The 25,913-nt window shown below is 51.2% G+C and overlaps 1 protein-coding gene across 2 annotated transcripts in view; it reads right to left on the reverse strand.

The window, feature by feature from the left end:
• Positions 1 to 25,913, reverse strand: part of LOC136589555 (glycerophosphodiester phosphodiesterase domain-containing protein 5-like) — a 232,710-nt gene that overhangs the window by 127,448 nt on the left and 79,349 nt on the right. Inside the window, exon 1 of one of the 2 annotated variants that reach the window (XM_066588309.1) lies at positions 4,996 to 5,074. The exons of the other annotated variant lie outside the window; for it this stretch is intronic. The gene's annotated coding sequence lies outside the window, so the exon portion shown is untranslated. Of the gene's footprint in view, positions 1 to 4,995; positions 5,075 to 25,913 lie in introns of those variants that run through there. 2 annotated transcript variants of the gene reach the window in all.

A 25,913-nucleotide genomic window follows, 5' to 3' on the forward strand; every position in this document is an offset into this window, starting at 1 on the left:
AATGGCTTCACAGTGGGGTCACCCATCTTTCCTGGAGTACTGAACAGACTGATGACATCACTGCATGCCAACTCTACCAGCTGCAGTAGGTAATAAAGCCAAGTGCCAACCCATGTGGGCACCATTACAGCTCCCATCCGGGGTGTCACCCAGCTGTCTTGGGCACCTGAACGGCAAGTAACTATACACGCAATGATACACGTTGTGCCTGGCGTCAGTCTGGGGGCTTAGTTACACGGGCGAAAAATTGCATGCGTTCTGTGCATTTGCGCAAAGCACAGCAACCGTGCGCCGTATTAACCCCTTGTTTCCGATCGGTTACTTTATACGGGTGATGCTGTGGGATGTCAAGACTGCTGCAAGCTGCATTTTTCAGCGGTCTTGCAAAAAAATGCGCTATTTGCTCCGAGCGAGGGGCGCAAAGATAAATAAATATCGCATTTACCGCGATACGTTTTTACCGCAAAAGCAGATGCCAGCTGCATAGAAATTGCGGATTAAGGCGTGCGATATCCGTCCGCGATTCTCAGCCTGGGGCTCACTCACACGGGCTGTTACAGGCGTGAAAAAAAACGCATGTCCTATTTTGGGCGTAATGCGCACGAATATAAGCTGCGGGGAATTAACGCCCGCGGCAGATCTGCGTATTTGTTGGATACTGCGTATTTTACTTGCGAGAAAAATGCACGCAATGCGCAATACATGCACTCCGTGTGAGGAGCCAAGCCGTATTCACACTAGCAAGAAATGCTGATTTCTCGCTATTTGCAAGAAAACTCGCCTTGCGGTACATTAGATTTAGGTTTCAATAGGAAAACATTTATAATGGCGCACGTCCGAATGTTCGCAGAGAAACAGAACGCGCCGCGTTACCGAGAGGACCGACGCCCGGGCGAATTAACCCATTGGAAACAAATGGTTAATACAGCGCCTGATTTCTGCGTGTCGCGAAACAGCACTGAACGCGTACTTTTCTCAGCCGTGTAAGCCCAGTGGGTGTGGTCACACCGGCGGATTATTCTGGCGCATTTGACATGAAATCCGCGCCAAATCTGCATCTGCCAGGTGCCCCATTACCATCAGCCATAACATGAGGAATCGCAGCGGACCGCAAACAGATGAATCACATGAGGAATCGCAGCGGACCGCGGGACCGCAAACAGATGAATCACATGAGGAATCGCAGCGGACCGCAAACAGATGAATCACATGAGGAATCGCAGCGGACCGCGGGACCGCAAACAGATGAATCACATGAGGAATCGCAGCGGACCGCGGGACCGCAAACAGATGAATCACATGAGGAATCGCAGCGGACCGCAAACAGATGAATCACATGAGGAATCGCAGCGGACCGCAAACAGATGAATCACATGAGGAATCGCAGCGGACCGCGGGACCGCAAACAGATGAATCACATGAGGAATCGCAGCGGACCGCAAACAGATGAATCACATGAGGAATCGCAGCGGACCGCGGGACCGCAAACAGATGAATCACATGAGGAATCGCAGCGGACCGCGGGACCGCAAACAGATGAATCACATGAGGAATCGCAGCGGACCGCAAACAGATGAATCACATGAGGAATCGCAGCGGACCGCAAACAGATGAATCACATGAGGAATCGCAGCGGACCGCAGGACCGCAAACAGATGAATCACATGAGGAATCGCAGCGGACCGCAGGACCGCAAACAGATGAATCACATGAGGAATCGCAGCGGACCGCGGGACCGCAAACAGATGAATCACATGAGGAATCGCAGCGGACCGCGGGACCGCAAACAGATGAATCACATGAGGAATCGCAGCGGACCGCGGGACCGCAAACAGATGAATCACATGAGGAATCGCAGCGGACCGCGGGACCGCAAACAGATGAATCACATGAGGAATCGCAGCGGACCGCAAACAGATGAATCACATGAGGAATCGCAGCGGACCGCGGGACCGCAAACAGATGAATCACATGAGGAATCGCAGCGGACCGCGGGACCGCAAACAGATGAATCACATGAGGAATCGCAGCGGACCGCAAACAGATGAATCACATGAGGAATCGCAGCGGACCGCAAACAGATGAATCACATGAGGAATCGCAGCGGACCGCAGGACCGCAAACAGATGAATCACATGAGGAATCGCAGCGGACCGCAGGACCGCAAACAGATGAATCACATGAGGAATCGCAGCGGACCGCGGGACCGCAAACAGATGAATCACATGAGGAATCGCAGCGGACCGCGGGACCGCAAACAGATGAATCACATAAGGAATCGCAGCGGACCGCGGGACCGCAAACAGATGAATCACATGAGGAATCGCAGCGGACCGCAGGACCGCAAACAGGTGAATCACAAACCACAGCGGACCGCAGGATCGCGGCCGCCCGAGTAAATACAGGATTTCACTGCGGATTTTAACCCTCGAAATCCAAGCATTAAAACCCGCAGCAAACCTGCCACAAAAGCCGCGCCATTTCCGTGCAGATTTACGACGCATTTGTTGCACTTTTCCACCACGGAGAGCTGCGGTGTGCGCACATTCCCTTAGACCTGCCCACAGGGGTACCAGCCCAGCAGCTACCTGAGATTGGCAGCGAGGCAGAAACACAATGTGCATCGCAGTGACTTGCCATTCAGGAACCTAGGAAAGCCAGGTGACACCCTGCATTGGGACTGGTGCCTGTATGGGCTGGCACTCCACTTCCTGGTTTAGCTGACATGCTGTAGCATCAGTGCCGTTCAGCACTCTAGGAAAGATGGGTGACGACACTGAGGTTCCCATGATTGGGGCATTTAGTAATTCATCTGACCTTGAAATTATGGGCACCCTGCAACTGGCACAAAGGGGGCGATATTTCCAGACCACCTCCCCACGGTGCCCTGGAGAATTAATTCAGTGGCACAGTGCAGTGGTCACCATCTTATTGGAAGGGGCAGACTTAGTGGTGCCCCAGACAAAACTTTGGGTGCGAACCATGAGTGGCAGCCATTATACTGGCACTACATGCCGTGACCCAGCTTTCCATAGACCCTGAACGGTATATAACGCTTTAGTATTACTTCAGCATCCCATGCTCCTCCTCTCTACCCATGAGGTGTCAGTCTTCACTGCATCTCCGTTATTCTATTCATGACGCCGGATGATCTGCAGCATGATAACTAGTGGGAGGAGCCAGAAGCTGGATACATTGTATACCATATCCCATGTGACCAGCTACAATGTTGCGACCGTGTATCTCTAACGCTGCGTGTGATCAGCGGCGCCCGCTTTCCCTCAGTGACATTGGAGTTTCCTTAGCGAAGCTCCCAGTAACGGCAGCAGAAGGCGGCGTGGAGCGAAATCACGAAGACTTACTTGCGACAAGGACAATAAAGATCACACTCACTAGTCGCGGGAATGCCCTCTAGATTGTCACCCAGCTTTTCCAGGCTCCTGACTGCCAGGTCACGCCACGCACAGAGCCACAAACCCTCCAGGTTAGCCGGGCACGCTCCAATGGGCAGCGGGGATGTCGCCCTGTGACGTCCGACTGCGAAATCCCCCTCCAAACAAACAAATCCGACACAGCAGCAAACATCCGCAGGGCACCCGCCTGATCCCTGCAGCGCCCGCCCCGCAGCCGCCTGGCACTCAGCTCTGCAGCGTCACCTTAAATTCTCCCTGGCAGTTTCCATTTTTAGCAGCAGATAATCCGCGGGCGCACGTGGATCGCCAATCCCCACAACAATGGTCTCCGGTGAATGAACGGCGCAGAGCGATCTATAAATACGCGGAAATTACGAGGCGAAGCGACATCTGATGCCCCCCGGTGCCAGGTAACAAACCCTGCGGGCGCTGGCACGTGAGGGCTGGCAGACGCTGGCATCATGAGAACTACAACACTGATCCAAATCCCCTGCAGTCACAGGATGGCAGCGGCGGAGCCACCGGATGTACAGCCCTCTGCTTGCTGTCAGTGAACGGGAACATCCAGAGGGTGAAGACTCGCAGCGGAGGGTTTGTTACTGTAGCCGCCTCCGGCTGAGGCTCCTGATCACTGACAGCAAGCAGAGGTGGTGAAGACAGCGAGGAGTTAAAACACTAAGATTTCATTATACAGTCTGAACTTGTAGACCCCCACCCCCATCAGGAGAACCACAAGTACCAGGAAGCCTCATGACTATCACACACAATTCTTCCCTCCCAGTTCCTAATTCTAGCGGAGGAACTACAAGTACCAGAATGTCTACCAGCTTTGAATGGGCATCACACTACATCACAATGGCTGAGGGGGACTACAAGTACCAGCATGTCTACAAGCTGAGAGGGCATGCTGGGCATCACAGTACACCATGACTTGCTGTGGCTGAAGAGGAACTACAAGTATCAGCAGACCAAACTGCTTGTAGACTTGCTGGTACTTGTGGTTCCAGCTGGAAGGGACTACAACCTCTGATGCTGGGATTTGTAGTTCCCCTGCAGTATATGCCCCCAATGGAGAACTACAAGTATCAGAAAGCCTTACAGTTTAGGGTATTACTGGGACTTGTAGTACTCCAGAGAAATGCTGGGACTTGTAGTCCCCCTGTGCTGCTCCTCTAAGGACAAGTGATGCTGGGATGTTTCTGCTGGAGAACTACAAGTACCAGGCCGCCCTACAGCTGATGGGGGCATCCTGGGAGTTGTAGTCCCCCTGTCACCGCCACATACCAGGAGAGCTATAATTAGCACAGCAGGCATGCTGGGGCTTGTAGTTCCCCCTGCACTACCTACTTCAGGAGCTGGGAGAACCACAAGTACGAGGATGCTGAGGGGGCATGCTGGGAGTTGTAGTTCACCGGGGGGACTACAAGTAGCAGAAGAGCCCTGCTGGGACTCGCATCGTCTTCCCTGACCTGCTGGAGAACTACAAGTACCGGGAAGCCTAGAGGCGAAGGGGCGTGCAGAGCCGTGGGGACTACAAGTCCCAGCCCTGCCGCACCGGGGAGGCGGCGGGGGGCGCCCTTACCTGCAGGTGCCCGCGGTCCGGGTGTGTGCGGAGAGCGGCTCCAGCCCGACTGATCCTCCACCGAGCCCGGCCCCGCCCCCGTCACTCATCCCCGGACACGCCCCTACTGGAGCCTTAAAGGGACACGCGCGGCATTAACCCCTTCATGATCAGCCGGGTTGTTCGGTTTTGTTTGATTTTTGTTTCTCCTCCCTTTGAAAAATTCCTAACTTTTTTGAAAAAAATGTCATTTACACAATGACACGAGGCTTGCTGTTCTCTGCGGGCGAGTTGTGTATATTTTATCGTACCATGTAATGTACTGAAGACATTTTTAAGTGGGGTAAAATGGAAAAAAATCCAATTCCGCCATCTTTGTGGGGGTCTTGTTCCTACGGCGTAGACACTGCGGCGAAACCCGCAGAATAACTTTATTCTATGGATCAGTGCGATTACTACGATGCCAAATATAGAGAGTTTGGGGGGTTTGTTTTTTTTGCTGCACCTTTAAAAATGAAATTCCTTTAGAAAATATAAAATGATCTTCTGACCGCCATAACGTTTACGTTTTTCCGCCTACACAGTTGTGTGGCGGCTCGTTTATTGCGTACATCTTGGAGTACATACGACTTGTTGACCGCCACTCATCACGTTTTTTCTTGGAGACGCGGCGACTAAAAGTGCCCGATACCGCCGTTGTGTTATTTTCTGACGTTGACCCTGCGGGATAAATCATGCATCATTTTTATAGACCGCACTTTTATGGATGCGGCGAGACCAAAATGTTTTTGGTTTTTTTCTTATTATTAATATGGGGAAAGGTTTTTATTTTTTAGACTTTGATTTCCTTTATTTTTTATCAATAATTTAAAAAAAAAAAATCTTTACTTATTTTTTCATCTTTTTTTAGTCCCCACCGCGGACTTGAACTTGTGACGGTTTGATCGCTCGTACAGTATAATATAATAGCACAGTATTACATTACACTGCATTCAGAAGGCCCCTGGCTGTCATGGCAACCGAATAGCACCCTGTAATCTCTCTCTGTGGGGCCATTTGTGACCCCAAACAACGATTGGGGTGTTTAAATGCCGCTGCTAGCATTTAGAGATGTACCAGCCGTGATCGGCGTCGCGCTGATCATGTTTGCTGTAGGCGGGTTTGTGCTATAACAGACAGCCGGCCCCGCCTTGTATGGGATCGGCGTATGCTCCATATGAATCCCACACACTCCGGACGTGAATGTACGCCGTGGGGTGTTAAGGGGTTAACGCGCCATATAATGTATTGGAAGACCTTTAACCATTTGGTAACCATTTTGGGGAACAGATTTCCTAAAACATTTTTTCTTGGGGATTGATACAAAAAGCCCAATTTTGGTGCGTATTTCTCGTCTCACTGAGGTCGCAGGGCGGAATAAAGAATGAAATGTTCTAAACGATCGGCTTTTATGGACGCAGCGATACCAAAGATTTTTTTGATGTTAGAAGTAGGAACTTTTTTTTTAAACTTTTAATATTTTTTATCGTTTAGCAATAAGGAAAAAAAAACCCATTATTAGTCCCTGACTGCTTATACAATATACCGCAATGCTTTAGTATTTCAGTGTACTGTATTTCTGCAGGCATCCTATTAAGCCTTACCACAGGAATGGCTTAATAGACATATATCAACGGCAACCTGAGGGCTTTCAGAAGGCCCCAGACTGCCAAGATGAAGAGCTGCCCACAATCTCATCTCGGGCAGGCCTTTTGGGAGACAGAGGGAACCCCCTCCATCGGGCCATTTAAATGCCACTGTCAGAACTGACAGTAGCGTCTTAAAGGGATGCGCCCATCTCAGCTTTTCATGGCCAAGATGGGAAAACATGTCTCCCTGTCGCAATCAGCCCAGCGCTGCCTGCAGAGCTCTTGGAGTGTATATGTGCAGCATATTAGTTACGCAATATTGTTCACACCAGCGCATTTTTTCATGCTTTCGCGTGCCAGACACGGCAAGAACGATTTTGGTGAGTATTGTGCAATAGGCCATTGAAGAGGATGGGCGGCGCTAATACTTCTGCAGATTTTTTTGCGCATGCAAATCCGCAGTGTATTTTCAGGCACAAATGCCCGCAGGAGCAGGCGAAATACGCAGGCGTAAGCTATTCTGGACGCGTAAATACATAGCGACAGAAATGTGCTTACCCCCATGTGAATGAACAGTTAATGAAGTGAATGAGAGCTACGGAAACAGCATTGCGCTAAAGAACTCGTGAATACACTTCGCCCGCGTGAAGCAGGCCTGGGGGTTATCTCTGATCGTGGTCTTGTAGCTGGGTGTCGGCTATCAAAGACAGCCAACACCCACCGCATAAACGGCCGGTTTGGTTCCCGCTCTACATACTGACACGAAATGTCCACGTACAGCGGGTGTCAGGAAGGAGTTAAAGGGTAAGTCCATCCACAGGATGTGCCATACATGTCTGACTCAGTCCTAACTCTGGTATCCACCTGTATCACCAAAATGGGGATCTACCAACCAACGCGGCTGCGGTGCTCTTGTCACGACTCATCGTGCATCGGTACATCGCATGGTGCTTCCTGATTGGCCAGCGATGCTCACGTAACCAGCCAATCAGGCAGTGTGTAGTGTCTTAGACTACCGATGCACCGCCAGTGCTCAATGGGCTCCGGGTATATTAAGAGTCACCGCAGCCATCTTGGACGTATGAAGAGGGGTCCCAGGAACAGGGCACTCCCACCCCTAGAAGCTCCTTGCGGTGGTCATGTGCCAATCAGCCAATGACTGTGGTGGGTCCAGACTTTCCTTCACCTAGGGGCAAAGATCCCCTTTTCTGCCCTGGCTCTATATCTAAATACCCTAAGCAAGGCAAAGTAGCTTGTTGGCACTTGCCCCCAGCTTTCCTTGGCATCCCGCACCTGGGGCACATGCCCCGCCATTCCACACTGCCCATGGCACCAGTCTGTATATGTTCATCTCAATGAATTCCTATAGATTGCGACCGTCACACCGCAGCCCCGCCCTTACACAACAGTCGCGTGTGACTACCATGCTGATAATGGCGCCATATATACCCATAACCTGAACCCTCCCTGGAACATGCTTCCTTACATATACTACAAGCTTCAGAGATCAGCGGACGACATGATTGGTTAGACTGATTCGGAGTGACTCTAGAAGCTCCGCCCCCTGGACTCCTGCAGATTCATTTGCAATTAGTAACAGATTCCGCCCCGGTTTGAACATTTTTGGCGACAGGTGATTTTTAAGTTGACATCCACCATTGATTTAGTTTGTGGACCACATTGGGGGTGCAGTCATGTACGCCCCTTCCCACGCTGCTGCGTACCTGGAGAGATCTGCAGTTCAGGAGTCGGGAAAAGTTGCGTTGGAAGATCAGCCAGAGACGGGATAATACGGAAACAAGGCAGGCGGAGGCAGGGGTCAATGTGCAGCACACGTAAACTTTACTGCACACGTATGTACAGATGTTCTCTTCGTCGCTCATAGTCCGAAGGTCACAGGTTGGGTATATGCTAAGTCTGCTGCCGATGCCAGGGTCCTCGCTAATACATGGGCCACTGCTGAAGTTGGTATCTCCTCTCCTACCTTCTGCACGTGTTATGGCTGGCACACATACCAAAGCATGAAGTCCCGCTGACCGCGGGCACTATTCCTGGTGCGACGTTCCTTCCTCCGGGATCCCGACCCTCTCACCCAGCTGTATGTTCACACGGGGCGCTGCAGAATTTCCGTCCTGAAATCCACAAGGCATAAATTTGCCGTTTGTTACGGATTTCGCGATGTTTTTCTTTGCTAATGGTGCATTTTTTCGGTGCAGATTTTAGCGCAATTTTGACTTCTGTTCATTTAGGTCACTTTGCTCCTCTCTGTTACTTCCATGTTAAGCTCTTTCTATGCCAGGGGATGGTTTTGGCCATAAGTGTATTGACCCGCTCCCAATCGATCCAACTTTAGTCCTGATGTTTTCGTGCTACGATTCCAATGTGTGGGGGTCAGCTGCCGTTACACTGTAGCGGTATCAGGGACTTGGTCTGGATCTTCAGGATCAGCTGATTATTTTGCAGTATTGCGGATTATCAGAATCTCCAGATTATAAAGTGCGAAGGCGAGGCAATGGAAGGGGTTAATACGGTGTGGCAATATCCATAGTTTTGAATATATACTGTAGTCACACCATTTCCATGTTCGCATCCCCTGTAATACAACATGATAGATCCTGGGCCGCCGCGATGACCTTGAGATGGTGACCTTGTAGCGCCACACGATGATACAGCGGTCGTGTTTTCCCTACAAGCTGCCAAAAATGTTCTCTATAATCCCTATTGTCTTCTGGGAAATCAGACTCTTCCAACAAAAGGCGAAGCACTCGTGACGCCAATGTTCTGAATGAAACGTTTAACGCCAATACTATTGCGCAGTCATTAATTGTAGAGGATGGGGGAGTGCGGGAGCCGATAGATAAGTGAGGGCCGCCGCTGCCACAACGTGATCCACCGAGCATTTCCCACAAAAATCCTCCAGTGATTAGAAATCCCTTTATTCAGCCATTCTGTGTTGGGGAAAGCTGGGTGACGTCCATTACAGTCCATCCGACTTTCCAAAAGTCCTGAATGGCAAAGCTGCCTAGTTTTGCCGTGATATCGAGCCGGAGCAGAACGATTCGGTGGACGATTCACTGCCGTGACCTCAACCGCGGTCTGGAGCGTCCAACAACGAAGGCAGCGGCGGTCGCACATGTGGAGCGCCACGCCATTCATTTCAATGAAACTGACAGAGACAGCCGATTTCAGGCGCATTAAAATGAAAGAAACGGCACCGCAAATGGGTAACCGCCATTCTTCCATCGCGGGACGCTCCAAACACGCAAGTATTAGCATGCGCCGTGGGATGCGCAAAACAAGTGCTCCTACCGCGCTGCTCCACCGTACATCAGGAAGATGTACGTAATAAAGCGCTGAGATGCCACAGGAGGTCACTGCAGTGAGTATGGCATGAGTGATCGAGAGGGGCCCTGCAACCTAAGGGCCCCACCTTACAGAAATGAATGCTGTAAAGGGGTCCATGCGGGAAAAATAGTTCGCTAACGTTCGCACAAAAGATTATTCACTCATGCGAAGCCCCGCCACCCTCCCCTAAGCCCAGGAAACTTGGGCGCAATATGAGTGCAGAGAGTCAACGCTGCAAAAACGGTCAGACAGATGATGCAGAGAGCGGTAGTAACCGTAGTGCTGTCATGGCGGCAGCTGCGGAAGAGCAACGGAAGCGCGCTGTTCCCAATCTGGAGAGCAGTGCATGAGAGATCAACACAAGACAAGTGACAAGATCCAAGGAGGACACCGCAACGCTGGCACCGCAACGCTGGCACTGCAACGACACCTGAACAGCGAAAGCTGGCAGAAATGTAGTAGCGGTCCAACGACAGTAGTGTGGCCACTAGTAGGGACACTGACGAGTATGGAGTGAGGGCGTGACTCCTCAGATGGGACGGTGGGATCCGCGGAATTTATGACGGACTGTGCTGAGGTTAAATGAGAGTTCATGATGTTCACCCGATGGGAGATATACAGCGTTTATATGATGAGAGTTATGTGATATGTACGGCGAACTGCTGACATGATTAGAGGCGATGTTATGTCATGGCGGTCGCGGCACTTCGTGTATGGCAGCGCTACACTCTTATAGGAGATTTACATGAGAAAGAAATGTACATGAGATGATGTTTCCACCTCAGGTGCGGGTGAGGCCGCAGTGACGAGGACCTCCGAGATTTAGGGAAGTAGTCTGGCACCTACGGTGCATTAGGCCGTGATGTTGGCATGCAGCCGATCTTCGGTAATGATGATGACGGAGCAGTACAAAGATGATGGATAGTGAGGATGATATCGAAGTACCTTGTCACCCGGAGGAAGGAGAGGAGATCATGGAATGGTAGAGTTGGGAGGGACCTCCAGGGTCATCGGGTTTGACCCTCTGCTCAGTGCAGGATCACTAAATCATCCCAGACAGATGTCTGTCCAGGCTTTGTTTGAACACTTCCATTGAAGGAGAACTCCCCACCTCCTATGGCAACCTGTTCCACTCATTGATCCCCCTCACTGCCTAATATCTAATCTGTGTCTCATCCCTTTCAGTTTCATCCCATAGCTTCTAGTCTTTCCTTGTGCAGATGAGAATAGGGCTGATCCCTCTGCACTGTGACAGCCCTTCAGATATTTGTAGACCACTGGCATAACTATAGGGGATGCAGGGGATGCGGTTGCACCCGGGCCCAGGACCCTTAGGGCGCCAATAAGGCCTCTCTTCTCCATATATGGAGCCCGGTACTATAAAGCATTATAGTTGGGGGCCCTGTTACAGGTTTTGCATTGGGGCCCAGGAACTTCAAGCTATGCCTCTGTTGTAGACCGCTATAAAGTCTCCTCTCAGCCTTCTCTTCTGCAAGCTGAACATTCCCAGATCCTTTACCAGTTCCTCATAGGACATGATTTGCAGACCGCTCACCATCTTACATGTGATTAGCTGTAGGAAGCGCTTCCACTCCTTACAGTTCTTTTAGTGTAATATATGAGGCTTCACCCCTATATACAGGAAGTACTGAAAATTCTGTGTCCCCCACATACACAGTGACTGCTGATTATTCCGTATCCCCCCCATACACGATGACTGCTGATTATTCCGTGCCCCCTCCGATGCACAGTGCCTACTGATTATTCTGTGTTCCTCCCCATACACAGTAACTGCTGATTATTCCGTGTCCCCCCCATACACGATGACTGCTGATTATTCCGTGCCCCCTCCGATGCACAGTGCCTACTGATTATTCTGTGTTCCTCCCCATACATAGTGACTGCTGATTATTCTCGCCCCCCCCCCCCCCCCCCCATACACGGTGACAGCTAATTTTCCTGTGTGCGTCCCCCCCCCCATACTCAGTGACTGTTGATTATTCCGTGCCCACTCCGATACATAGGGACTACTGATTATGCTGTGTCCCCCCCATACACAGTGACTACTGATTATTCCATGTCCCCCACGTACACAGTGACTGCTAATTATGCTGTGTGTCCCCCCACATACACAATGACTACTGAATATTCTGTGTCCCCCCCACCCCCATACTTAGTGATGGCTGATTATTCCATGTGTCCCCCCAAGCACAATGACTACTGATTATTCTGTGTTCCCCCCCATACTCGGTGACTGCTGATAATTCTGTGACCCCCTTACACGATGACTCCTGATTATTCCGTGTGTCCCTCCCATACACAGTGACTGCTGATTATTCCGTGCCCCCCAATACACAGTGACTGCTGATTATTCCGTACCCCCCTATACACAGTGACTGCTGATTATTCTGTGTCCCCCATACTCGGTGACTGCTGATTATTCTGTGTCCCCCATACTCGGTGACTGCTGATTATTCTGTGACCCCCCCCCCCCCCATACACGTTGACTGCTGATTATTCTGTGTACCCCTTACACGATGACTCCTGATTATTCCGTGTGTCCCCGCCATACTCGGTGACTGCTGATTATTCTGTGTCCACCTTACACGATGACTGCTGATTATTCCTTGTCCCCCATGCACAGTGCCTGCTGATTATTCCGTGTGTGTCCCTCCCATACACGATGACTGCTGATTATTCCGTGTGTGTCCCTCCCATACACGATGACTGCTGATTATTCTGTGTCCCCGATACACGATGACTTCTGATTAGTCCGTGTCCCCCCAATATACGGCGACTACTGATTATTCCGTGCCCCCCCCCATTTACAGTGACTGCTGATTATTCCGTGTCCCCCCCAATATACGGCGACAGCTGATTATTCCGTGTGTGCCCCCCATACAGAGTGACTGCTGATTATGCTGTGTCCCACCCATACACGGTGACTGCTGATTATGCTGTGTCCCCCCCATACACGGTGACTACTGATTATGCTGCGTCCCCCACATACACGGTGACTACTGATTATGCTGTGTCCCCCCCCCCCCCCCGTACACGGTGACTACTGATTATGCTGTGTCCCCCCCCCCATACACGGTGACTACTGATTATTCTGTGTCCCCCCCATACACGGTGACTACTGATTATGCTGTGTCCCCCACATACACGGTGACTACTAATTATGCTGTGTCCCCCCCCATACACGGTGACTACTGATTATGCTGTGCCCCCCCCATACACGGTGACTACTGATTATGCTGTGTCCCCCCCCATACACGGTGACTACTGATTATGCTGTGTCCCCCACATACACGGTGACTGCTGATTATTCCGTGTCCCCCCCATACACGGTGACTACTGATTATGCTGTGTGTCCCCCATACACGGTGACTTCTGATTACGCTGTGCCCCCCCCATACACGGTGACTACTGATTATGCTGTGTCCCCCCCATATACGGTGACTACTGATTATGCTGTGTCCCCCACATACATGGTGACTACTGATTATGCTGTGCCCCCCCCCCCCCATACATGGTGACTGGTGATTATGCTGTGTCCCCCATACATGAAGACTGCTGATAATGCTGTGTCCCCCCCATACACGGTGACTGCTGATTATGCTGTGTGCCCTCCATACATGGTGACTGTTGATAATGCTGTGTCCCCCCCATACGCGGTGACTGCTGATTATGCTGTGTCCCCCCATACATGGTGACTGCTGATTATGCTGTGCCCCCCCCCCCCCATACACGGTGACTGCTGATTATGCTGTGTCCCCCCATACATGGTGACTGCTGATTATGCTGTGTCGCCCCATACGCGGTGACTGCTGATTATGCTGTGTCCCCCCATACATGGTGACTGCTGATTATGCTGTGTGTCCCCCATACATGGTGACTGCTGATTATGCTGTGTCCCCCCATACATGGTGACTGCTGATAATGCTGTGTCCCCCCCATACACGGTGACTGCTGATTATGCTGTGTCCCCCCCATACACGGTGACTGCTGATTATGCTGTGCCCCCCCCCCCCACACACACACGGTGACTGCTGATTATGCTATGTCCCCCATACACGATGACTGTTGATTATGCTGTGTCTTCCCATACATGGTGACTGCTGATAATACTGTGTCCCCCCCCCCCCCCCCCAATACACAATGACTGCTGATTATGCTGTGCCCCCCATACATGGTGACTGCTGATTATGCTTTGTCCCCCCATACACGATAACTGCTGATTATGCTGTGTGTCCCCCCCCATACACGATGACTGCTGATTATGCTGTCCCCCCCCCCCCCATACACGGTGACTGCTGATTATGCTGTGTCCCACCCATACATGGTGACTGCTGATTATGGTGTGCCCCCCCATACATGGTGACTGCTGATTATGCTGTGTCCCCCCTATACACGGTGACTGCTGATTATGCTCTGCCCCCCCCCCCCATACGCTGTGACTGCTGATTATGCTGTGTCCACCCCATACATGGTGAATGCTGATTATGCTGTGCCCCCCCCCCCCCCCCCATACATGGTGACTACTGATTATGCTTTGTCCCACCATATATGGTGACTACTGATTATGCTTTGTCCCCCATACATGGTGACTACTGATTATGCTGTGTCCCCCCATACATGGTGACTACTGATTATGCTGTGGCCCCCCCATACATTGTGACTACTGATTATGCTTTGTCCCCCTATACATGGTTACTGCTGATTATGCTTCGTTCCCCTACACATGGTGACTGCTGATTATGCTGTGGCCCCCCATACACGGTGACTACTGATTATGCTTTGTCCCCCTATACATGGTTACTGCTGATTATGCTTCGTTCCCCTACACATGGTGACTGCTGATTATGCTGTGGCCCCCCAAACACAGTGACTACTGATTATGCTTTGTCCCCCCATACGCGGTGACTGCTGATTATGCTTTGCCCCCATACATGGTGACTACTGATTATGCTATGTCCCCCCCCACATGGTGACTACTGATTATGCTGTGTCCCCCCCATACATTGTGACTACTGATTATGCTGTGTCCCCCCATACATGGTGACTACTGATTATGCTGTGTCCCCCTATACATGGTGACTGCTGATTATGCTGTGTCCCCCTATACATGGTGACTGCTGATTATGCTGTGTCCCCCTATACATGGTGACTGCTGATTATGCGTTGTCCCCCTATACACTGTGACTGCTGATTATGCTGTGGCCCCCCCATACACGGTGACTACTGATTATGCTTTGTCCCCCCATACGCGGTGACTGCTGATTATGCTGTGTCCCCCCATACATGGTGACTACTGATTATGCTCTGTCCCCCTCATACACGGTGACTACTGATTATGCTTTGTCCCCCCCATACATGGTGACTGCTGATTATGCTGTGTTCCCTTATACATGGTCACTGCTGATTATGCTGTGCCCCCCCATACATGGTGACTGCTGATTATGCTGTGTCCCCCCCATACATGGTGACTACTGATTATGCTGTGTCCCCCCCATACACGGTGACTGCTGATTATGCTGTGTCCCCCTATACATGGTGACTACTGATCATGCTTTGTCTACCCATACATGGTGACTACTGATTATGCTTTGTCCCCCCATACATGGTGACTACTGATTATGCTGTGCCCCCCCCCCCCCCATACACGGTGACTGCTGATTATGCTGTGTCCCCCTATACATGGTGACTACTGATTATGCTTTGTCCCCCATACATAGTGACTACTGATTATGCTGTGTCCCCCTATACATGGTGACTGCTGATTATACTGTGCCCCCCCCCCATACATGGTGACTGCTGATTATGCTGTGCCCCCCCCCCTATACACGGTGACTACTGATTATGCTGTGTCCCCCTATACATGGTGACTACTGATTATGCTGTGTCCCCCTATACATGGTGACTACTGATTATGCTGTGTCCCCCTATATATGGTGACCGCTGATTATGCTGTGTCCCCCTATACATGGTGACTACTGATTATGCTGTGTCCCCCTATACATGGTGACTACTGATTATGCTGTGTCCCCCTATACATGGTGACTACTGATTATGCTGTGCCCCCCCTTACACTGTGACTGCTGATTATGCTGTGTCCCCCCATACATGGTGACTACTGATTATCCTGTGTCCCCCTATACATGGTGACTACTGATTATGCTGTGTCCCCCCATACATGGTGACTACTGATTATCCTGTGTCCCCCTATACATGGTGACTACTGATTATGCTGTGTCCCCCTATACATGGTGACTACTGATTATGCTGTGTCCCCCTATATATGGTGACTACTGATTATCCTGTGTCCCCCTATACATGGTGACTACTGATTATGCTGTGTCCCCCCCATACGTGGTGACTACTGATTATGCTGTGTCCCCCCATACACGGTGACTACTGATTATGCTGTGTCCCCCCATACATGGTGACTGCTGATTATGCTGTGTCCCCCTATATATGGTGACTGCTGATTATCCTGTGTCCCCCTATACATGGTGACTACTGATTATGCTGTGCCCCCCTATACATGGTGACTACTGATTATGCTGTGCCCCCCCCCCTATACACGGTGACTACTGATTATCCTGTGTCCCCCTATACATGGTGACTACTGATTATGCTGTGTCCCCCTATACATGGTGACTACTGATTATCCTGTGTCCCCCTATACATGGTGACTACTGATTATGCTGTGTCCCCCTATACATGGTGACAGCTGATTATGCTGTGTCCCCCTATACATGGTGACTACTGATTATGCTGTGTCCCCCTATACATGGTGACTACTGATTATCCTGTGTCCCCCTATACATGGTGACTACTGATTATGCTGTGTCCCCCTATACATGGTGACTGCTGATTATGCTGTGTCCCCTCATACATGGTGACTGCTGATTATGCTGTGCCCCCCCCCCCATACACGGTGACTACTGATTATCCTGTGTCCCCCTATACATGGTGACTACTGATTATGCTGTGTCCCCCTATACATGGTGACTACTGATTATGCTTTGTCCCCCTATATATGGTGACTGCTGATTATCCTGTGTCCCCCCATTACATGGTGACTACTGATTATCCTGTGTCCCCCTATATATGTTGACTACTGATTATGCTGTGTCCCCCCATACATGGTGACTACTGATTATCCTGTGTCCCCCTATACATGGTGACTGCTGATTATCCTGTGTCCCCCTATACATGGTGACTACTGATTATGCTGTGTCCCCCCATACATGGTGACTACTGATTATGCTGTGTCCCCCCCCCTATACATGGTGACTGCTGATTATCCTGTGTCCCCCTATACATGGTGACTACTGATTATGCTGTGTCACCCCTGTACATATTGGCTGCTGATTATTCGGTATCATTGTTCCCTTTCGCTCCCGCACTTTTAATCAGCCAGCGCCACCTTCCAAGGCCGCACTAGTAATGCTGATCTCTGAGTGACATCTATTGTTATATTCTGACTCAGCTCCGCTAATGGATGAAAATTGTCTCTATTCATCGATTCAAGTGGGAATCTACGGCTCCCGTCGCCATCAATCACGCAGGTAGGAGACACTGATTCACCGCACGTCCCTGAGGAACTGGGGCTCCAGATAACGGCGCCGAACCCCCAGTGACTCAAGGAGTGACAATTCATCAGTAATGTAAAGACAGAACGAGAGGCTCTTGGGCCCCCAACTGGCGTCTTCTCAGGGGGCGCTCACACTACCTTATGGTGCTGAGGTTCTGTCTGAAGGATCCATAAGATTCCATTGCTCCGTGTGAGCAGCTTTCTGTTCATTCCCAGCATCTGTGTCGGACAGAATACGCCACGCTATATCATTAAGATATCTACAGGATATGCTATAAAGGTCTGATAGATATGGGTCCCACCTCAGGGCCACACAGCCAGCGCAAGACCTGAGCCCACATTCTGGTTGTACGCAGTGTCCAGGATTACGGAGACAGCATAGAACAAGCAGCTTTCATACTCCCGGCCACCCTGGCTGCTGCGTACAGAGGGGCATTGCTATATTGGCCATGACTTCCCCTTTAAAGGGGTTCTCCGGTGGTAGTAACTGTTTTCATACAGGCTGGCAGAGGTGTAAAATAATAAATGGGTCCATACTCGCGTACCCCGCTCCAGATCCCTTCAGCCTTAGCATACTTCTGGGTAGCATGGTCACGTTCCATCTAGGGTCATGACTGTCGCAGTCAATAGAGAAGCCAGTGATTGACCACAGGGGACACAAGTCTGGATGGAACATGATCACACTGCCTGGAAGTATGTTGAGGCCTAGAGGGAATGGGGAAAGGAGCAGTGGAGCCACAGAACAGGTGAATATAGCTATATGTATTATTTTTCCACCAGGGAATCACTTTAAGTAGAAAAGGAGCCATTACGTCCAATGCAAACAACTATAACAAAGCCTGCAGCCACCACTAGAGGGAGCTTACTGCATACAGATGTATCTGGCACCTATTGTGATCAATCCATATGCTTTGAGCTCCTCCTAGTGGTGGCTTCAGGAAGACAGAATTCTATCATTCATCAAGTCAGGGAAACATAAATATAGATCAACACGGAATTATAGACCTAAAAGCACAATGGTGGGTATCAACTTTTGTTAAGAAAAATAAGTGTAGTACATGTGAACGATGTCATAGGGAAATCATTGGTGACAACTATGATTTCTGTACATGACGTCTCTGCGCTCATGAAAACGCCTGTAAGGCACTGACGTTTTTTCAAAAAAGTACAAAATCTTTAGAAGAAGTATAGGTAGGAGTTCAGCACGGGGTGCGTGAAACACATCTGAGGTCTGTGAAGTAATTGTTGCCCCCTATACAGTAATAATGCTTCCTTGAAAGTGATAATGCCTTCTATTTGCCCATTTGATAGTAGTAATGTGCCTAAGTGACTCTGAAAAAAATTATAATGCCCCCAAGTTCCTCCTTAAAAAGTAATAAAGTTCCCAAGTGTCCTCTTAAAAATAACAATAATATCCCCGGAGTGCCCACTTAAAAAGTAATAATGCCCTTGAATGTCCTTTTAAAAATAATCATGGCTCCTGACTACCCCTTTAAAAAATAATAGTGCCCACTGAGTGCTGCCCTTAAAGTGTAATAGTGTTCTTGAGTGTCCCCTTAAAAAGTAATAATCCCAAGTTGCTCCCTAAAAAGTAATAATACCTCGTAGTGCCCCCTAATAAGTAATAAAGCTCCTGAGTTCCCCCTTAAAAACTATAATGCCCCCTGACTGCCCCCTTAAAAGTAATAATGCCTCCTGAGTGCCCCTAAAATGTAACTTGTGTCCCAGAAAAAAATAATATGCTCATCTAACCCTGACAAGCACAGAGTCCTCTTCGAGCCCAACACAGATAACGCAATGCAGTGATGTCATCGTGCCTCCTGCCCTTGGATGCTGATGGCCTTTCCTTGGTACTGCAGACATGAAGTGGCCTGATGTCTACAATATGGAGATTGGTAGCACGTGGAGTCTATGGCCCCTGCTGTATGGTAGGTACACTGTACAGATGAGAGTGGAGTTCGCCTGGCTGTCTTAGCCACCAGGTGGCCCCACCATGGGGGTTGGCCTGGAACCATGACCCACCTTACCACCCTGCTAGCCACACCACCGGTCCAGGCTTTTTATAAAAGGAAGTGGCATTTGAGAAACTCTCATTCACACGGTAATGAAAAATATGCGCAGCACCCTGAGCGCAGCTACAAGGGGTTGTTTAAAAATATGCTACAATGTATCACCTGGGAGTACAAGTAACAAGGAAGGCATGGACTGGGGGCACTTTTACCTTACCTATAGCTCGCTTACCTGTAACCAAAAAACATACAAACACAACTTCTTGCTGAAAATGTGGGTTGGCCACAGCTTTATTAAATAATACCAACATATATATTAACTTTACTGTTTAATTGTAACTTTACTAACTTTTATAACTCTAACCTCCCATGCCTAACTGAACTCTTGTCAAAACTGTAACGGCCCAGAGTACGTTCGTAAGCCCTTATACATGGGCCTGTAAACCTTCCTATTGCGCCGTAGCCCGCATGGGAAGCTCCCGGCCTCACTTTCTGCTGTGACAACTTCCTACCTACCCCTACTTCCCAAAAACAACACCCCCTTCCTACCCTCCACTGGGCGGGCGGGTGGGTGTTGTCCTCTAGCGCTCCTTCTCTCTCGCTGTCTACCACTCTACTGCTTTTCCCGCTCCCCGCTCTCGTCTCTTCCTGTCTGTAGCTCCTCCCCTTCCCTCTAACCGCTCACTATTCTCAAATCTCCCTCACCTTCACGCCCCGCCCCCAGTCCCACGCCGCCTCGTTAAACACTTTGCGGCATACAAGACTGGGGGCACTTTTACCTTACCTATAGCTCGCTTACCTGTAACCAAAAAACATACAAACACAACTTCTTGCTGAAAACGTGGGTTGGCCACAGCTTTATTAAATAATACCAACATATATATTAACTTTACTGTTTAATTTTAACTTTACTAACTTTTATAACTCTAACCTCCCATGCCTAACTGAACTCTTGTCAAAACTGTAACGGCCCAGAGGACGTTCGTAAGCCCTTATACATGGGCCTGTAAACCTTCCTATTGCGCCGTAGCCCGCATGGGAAGCTCCCGGCCACGCGGCATGCGCCGTACGCCTATGGCGCATACCGCCCCCCCCCCCCCCCCGCCAACCCTCTCCAGCGCCATCTCCACCCCGTCCTGCAGTCCGGACAAAAAGGTGTCCAACCCCACCTCATTGAGGTGTACGCCGTCCATCCTCAGGGCCCCTTTTTCCTTGTCCTCCAGCTCCCAGTGGCGGACTGCCACTCCACCCAGCGATTGCACGAACCGAGACATACGCAGGTTTATTACCTTCCTTACACGTTCGATGGCGTCCGTGTTCCTGGCCCCTCTCCAAACTCTCCGAGCCACTATGTCCGACCAGACCAAGGTGCAATCATTAAAACAGTCCCGGAAACGAAGCAAATCCTGCTTCATGAGTACCAACAAGTCATTCATCTTAGTGCAGCCTAAGTCGTTCCCCCCGGCATGAACGACCAGTATAACCTTCCGGGGGGTCCACTTGCTAATCCTTAGCACCAATTGTAGCAAACGGGGCCAAAGCAGCCCCCGCACTCCAACCCAATTTACCAGTGCTCCGCTCAGACCCAAGTTCCTGCCCATGGGTCGTGTTGCCGCTCTCTTCTCCGCCCAATATATGAACGAGTGTCCAATGATCCACACATGCCATGGTTCATGCGCTGCAATAAAGAAATGATATAGCAAAAACAAAACCCAAAAGTATCCCAAACTATATAACCAAAATGCCATTGACCGCAGAAAAAACCGCAGCTGAACTGCATCTCAATCTACGCCTCCTTCAATCACCCGATCTGGTCTAACATACGACTTATAGGCCTGTGATTTCCATCTTCCTAACTTTTTTAAACCGTCTTCTGACATGCCGTGCGCTTCCGCAGTCGTAGCAGCCCCGATCCTGAAAGAGTGGGTTCCAAATTCCATCGGATTTAGTCCCAACTCCCTCAGCGCCGAACGCAACACCGCCGCGAACTGAAAACGGGTAAGCGGTGCCCCCGATGCATGGGCTAAAAAGGTGCCGACCGCCGGGCGCTTTGTGATAAAAAGCCTCAATATGCCCACCGGACACCATCTGTCCTGCGAACTGTTAATGGTCAGCCAGTCGCCTCTACCATACAAGTCCGTTTTTGACTTTCTGACGCAAACTTTGACCGTTGACTCCGTGGCAATCACGTCCTTTTGTCCCAAACCACCTGGTTTTGCTTTGCTCGCTGGGACCAGCTCGCCGATGCGCAGCGCCGCGAAAAAAGCGAGCGAAAAGGCTGATCTAAACAGCAGTACTTCGAATGCATCCGAGCACACTCTATCCAACGCCTGCAGCAACTTAACTAGCAATTTTTGCGTAATGGGTCGCCGTGTGTCCGCGCCTGACTTCTCCTTTTTCCAACCCCGGATAATCTGCTGGAACACAAAATCCTTTGTCACGTCTGCCACCCCGTGTAACTTCAATAGGAAGGCCACACCTGCCAGCTGTTTTTTGGCCCCACACACGGACGACCCATTATCCCGCACTCTCGCCAACAAGTCCAACGTTGCCGCCCTTGCTCTAGCACCTCCTACCACCGTTCCTCCCACCAATCTCAACCACGTTGCCCAAACCGCATTATAGCTTTTCCACGTCGACACAGACACCGATGACTCCACCAGCCTCAGCAGCTCTCCTCGGCCAGGTTCCACAAGGAAGGCGGGCACCGTACCCCTTCGGCATCCGCCCCTGGGTGCCGCTCCCTGAACCGGTCCATCTGTGAACGAGAGAGTGCATCAGCCGCTCCGTTGTCACAACCCGGGACGTGCTTCGCACGCAAATAAATGTTACTTTGCAAACACCGCAATACCACGTGTCTCAACAACGACAACACCGGCGGGGACGCCGAAGTTTGCTTATTTATGGTTTGCACCACCGCCGCATTGTCGGACCAAAAACAGATCTTCCGGTCCCGTAATTCTGGTTCCCATACCTCGATAGCCACCACCACCGGAAAGAATTCCAGCAACGTAATATTTTTTGTCCAACCTCTCTCTTTCCATAGCCTAGGCCAGGGTTCCCTGCACCAATGGGTGTTAAAAATTACGCCGAAACCGCCCGATCCCGCCGCATCGGCGAACAAACTGATCGCCGGGCCTTCCACATCCTCCTTGGGGCATACCACCTGCCCGTTGAAAGACTGGAGGAAGACCCTCCATATGTGCAGGTCTGCCTTCATTCCTGCTGTCACCCGTATGAAATGATGCGGCTCGCGAACACCCACCGTCGCCAAAGATAATCTCCTGGAAAAAACCTGCCCCATAGGAATAACCTTGCACGCGAAGTTCAATAAGCCCAAGAGACTCTGCATCTGGCGCAGTGTCGCTTTTTTGCAGTGGGCCACGTCCCCCACCGCTTGGCGCAGCTTTGCCATTTTTTCTGCCGGTAGCCGAAAAACCATGTTTTCCGAATCGATCTCGATGCCTAAGAAGGTCAGGCACGTGACCGGACCCGCCGTCTTTTCTGCCGACAGCGGGACCCCCGCTAAATGCATTAGCCTTTGAAAATTAGACAATAGGAAACCGCAGTCGCCTGATGTCTGTGAACCGACGAACAAAAAATCGTCCAGGTAATGTATCACCGATGCGATGCCCGTTTCATAACGTACCATCCATTCCAAAAATGAACTAAACAATTCAAAAAAATAACATGAAATGGAGCATCCCATCGGCAAACACATGTCCACGAAAAACCTGTCCTCGATCCTACAACCTAGCAAATGAAAACAGTCCGGGTGAACCGGCAGCAGCCGGAACGCCGATTCTATGTCGGTTTTTGCCAACTGGGCAAATCTGCCCGCTGACCTCACTAAGCGTACCGCGCAGTCGAACGACGTGTAAGCCACGGCTGCCTCTGCCTTTGAAATACCGTCATTTACCGATCCCCCGCTTGGGAACGATAAATGATGGATGAGCCGAAACTTGCCGGATTCCTTTTTTGGCACCAGACCCAACGGGGATACCCGTAAGTTTTCGAATGGAGGAACATCAAAGGGCCCGGCCATACGGCCCAGCTGCACCTCCTTCATCACCTTCTCTGTCACTAACTCAATGTCGTCTCTTGCCGACTTTAAGTTAGGGCATAGCGTCGTCATTTGCTGATCATAAAAAGGTATTCTAAAGCCCTCCAAAAATCCAGCTCTAAGGATTTTTGCTTCCTGTTTCCTGTGGTATCTGTCTAACCACGGATCCAGGAAGCGGCTTCTCACCGGCGTTCGCATGGCCGCCGGCGCCACCCACCGCGGGCGTTGCTCTTTGCTTGCGGAAACAGCGCACTGCCGCGTGCTGACCCCCGCATACAGAGCACTCGTGTCTAAACTTGCAGGTAGCGTAAAACCTGCAGTGGCCCTCGTTGTATAACCAACAAGAGCCGTTTGGTCTAGAGGAGGCCGCGGGCTGCTGGGATGTGCTCCCCGCGGCTGCCCCTGGAAAGGACGCCTTAACCGGACGCTGCGCTAAAATTAGTTGTATCCACACATCAGTGGCCTTAGAGGCCCAACTGATGTGACTTTTTCCCGAAATACGACGCCTAAAGTCCTCGTCATTGCGCCACCAGGCCGCACCCCCGTGCAGCCGATAAGCGCTATAGATGGTGTTTAAGTACACCATCATCTCCGGACCTTTTGCGGGCTGGTGCTGGCACGTAACGTGTACCATCACCATATACGCCTGCAACCAGTTACCGAAAGTCTTCGCAATTTTAGGCTTCTTGTCAGATCCGCGCTCTGAACGACGCTCCTTATCGACCATTACGTGGTCCGCCGAAAGCAAGGACCATATATCTATATACAAACCACTCCTAATCTTTTCCAACAATTCATCCGTCAAACCTACCCCCAGTGGGGCGACACCACAATACATTGAATCTCCAAACTGTAAACCCGCTGACGGGTCTATTTCCGAACCCGCTGCTGAGCTACCACCGGTACTACCCACAGGCGGGCCTGAACCCCCTGGAGCGCAGGACACTAAAAGCCCTCCTTTTTGTTCCATCCGGCTCAGCAGCGATCGCAACAAACCAACCACATCACTCCTCTCCGCACCCGCTGCAGGATCCATAACACATTTTAACACATTGTAAATTTCGGACTCACCAGCTGGACCGACCTCCGGCGTTGCCAAGGGTGCTGTCCCCGCTGTACCGCTCCCGCGGCTCCTGACCGATTCGTATCCGGGCTGATGCACTGCCGTATACAGTGCCCCTCCTCCGCTGTGGGGTTGCGACGTGCCAGGCTGTTCCCGCCTTGAGCGACTGTGATCGTGGTCGCGCCACCGTTGCCGTTCCCGGTCCTCGCGATAGAGGGATAACTGCGGGTCCGACTGCCGATGCTGTTCCACCAATCGCTGCGGTTCCTCTAGCCCACTGCTGGTACTTGACTCGCGGCCCCTCTCCCTGCCGACGCATGCCAAGCCTGACTGCTGCGCTCGCTCCCGCTCTAACCGTTCCTGCCTCTCCTGCCTGGCTCGCGCCTTCTGCCTCTGCCTTGCCCCCTGGCCCTGCCTCTTGGAGCTCCTATGCGGAGCCTGGGGTTGTGGATAGGTGTAATCAGAGTATTCGGCTGGTGGGGCAGTGTATCGGGGGTTAACATAGCACCGACGGTAGGAAACCGTTGGCTCGTAAGAGTCATGGAATGGCATCTGGCCCGGCTGCTGCTGCCTCACTACGGCCATATTCTGTGAAGGGGTTAATACGTGTCGGGGTGGCTGTTGCTGGATGCGACTACTAGGCCTGCTGGCGGGAATGTGCTGTCGCCTCCTTGCCCCTTTTCCCCTGACTATGTGGCCTTCCTCTTCTGAACTAGCTGGTTCCCCTATGGGCTCCCCTAAGCTGCTCCCCCCCTCCCTACTGCTGCTATACTCACTGCTAAAACTCTCCGGACTATGTGTAGGGGGGTTATATGCATGCCTGCCGGCTGCCTTTTCCTTTCCCTTCCCTTGCCCCTACCTCCTATGTTCCTGCCTGGGCCAAAGCTGCTGCACACCTCCCGCGCTACCCTCCCCCCCCCACGTGCTGGGCCACCATCTTGGGAGGACGAGCGGCCTAACCGCGCGCTTCCCTGCCGCTCTTCGCTCAGCCTGAGCTCACCTGCTGCCGCCGCTGTGGTCCTGCGCCCGGATGCGCGCTCGTGGCGATGTCTGGAGCCAGTCCCAGTTGCAGTAACCAGTCCTCCGCCTTCAGTGTCCCCGAGGACTGCCGACCGTAGGGCCTGTGCTGCCGGTCTCTCTGTCGCGCGCCGAGGTACCGGCGCCCCTCCTCCGCCAGGGCTACCGGACCCTCTCGGGCAATCGCCGACTCGGCTGTCCCTCCGTCCTC

Source organism: Eleutherodactylus coqui, chromosome 1, assembly GCF_035609145.1.
Source record: "Eleutherodactylus coqui strain aEleCoq1 chromosome 1, aEleCoq1.hap1, whole genome shotgun sequence".
In the NCBI taxonomy this organism is placed as follows: Eukaryota; Metazoa; Chordata; class Amphibia; order Anura; family Eleutherodactylidae; genus Eleutherodactylus; species Eleutherodactylus coqui.